The sequence below is a fragment of the Hipposideros armiger genome, unplaced genomic scaffold (assembly GCF_001890085.2).
Source record: "Hipposideros armiger isolate ML-2016 unplaced genomic scaffold, ASM189008v1 scaffold_33, whole genome shotgun sequence".
NCBI classification, from domain to species: domain Eukaryota; kingdom Metazoa; phylum Chordata; class Mammalia; order Chiroptera; family Hipposideridae; genus Hipposideros; species Hipposideros armiger.
Window position 1 is genome coordinate 1934554 of NW_017731383.1, and position 429 is coordinate 1934982.

Sequence of the window (429 nt, forward strand, 5' to 3'; positions counted from 1 at the left end):
CCGCACCTACCTGGGGCGCTCATGCTCTGTCAGCCCCTGGACGCCTCCTCCGCGCAGGCCGCCGGCTTCCTCTGTCGGTGCTCAGGCCCTCAGTCCCCGCTGCCCTCACCTTCTCTCCCGTCCAGGGGCTGCAGGGCCAAGAGGGGCTGCGCGCCTCCCGGCTGGAGTCTGAAGACCAGAGGAGGCAAAAGAGAAAAAAGGAGAGAAAGTGTGTCACAGGCTGGGAGGGGCGGGGGAGGGAAATGCAAAACTCGACAGGAAATGAGACAAAAAATGCAAAAGGTTAGAAAAAGAGATAAGGAAGAGGGGGAGAGGCGGGGTTTGGGTCCAAGGCCTTGGGAGGATGGTGGTAAGGAGGTGGGTGTGGTGGGGTGGGCCCTGCGTGGGGATGGGAAGTGGGAGAGACCCAGGCCGACCCTGGCTGCCATG

At 62.7% G+C, this 429-nt stretch overlaps 1 protein-coding gene across 1 annotated transcript in view; it reads right to left on the minus strand.

The window, feature by feature from the left end:
• The window catches only part of CARD11 (caspase recruitment domain family member 11), a 97778-nt gene extending 97573 nt beyond the window's left edge, over window positions 1-205 (minus strand). Inside the window, exon 1 of the mRNA XM_019637396.1 lies at window positions 11-205. The gene's annotated coding sequence lies outside the window, so the exon portion shown is untranslated. The remainder of the gene's footprint in view (window positions 1-10) is intronic.
• Between the last annotated feature and the right edge of the window lie 224 nt (window positions 206-429).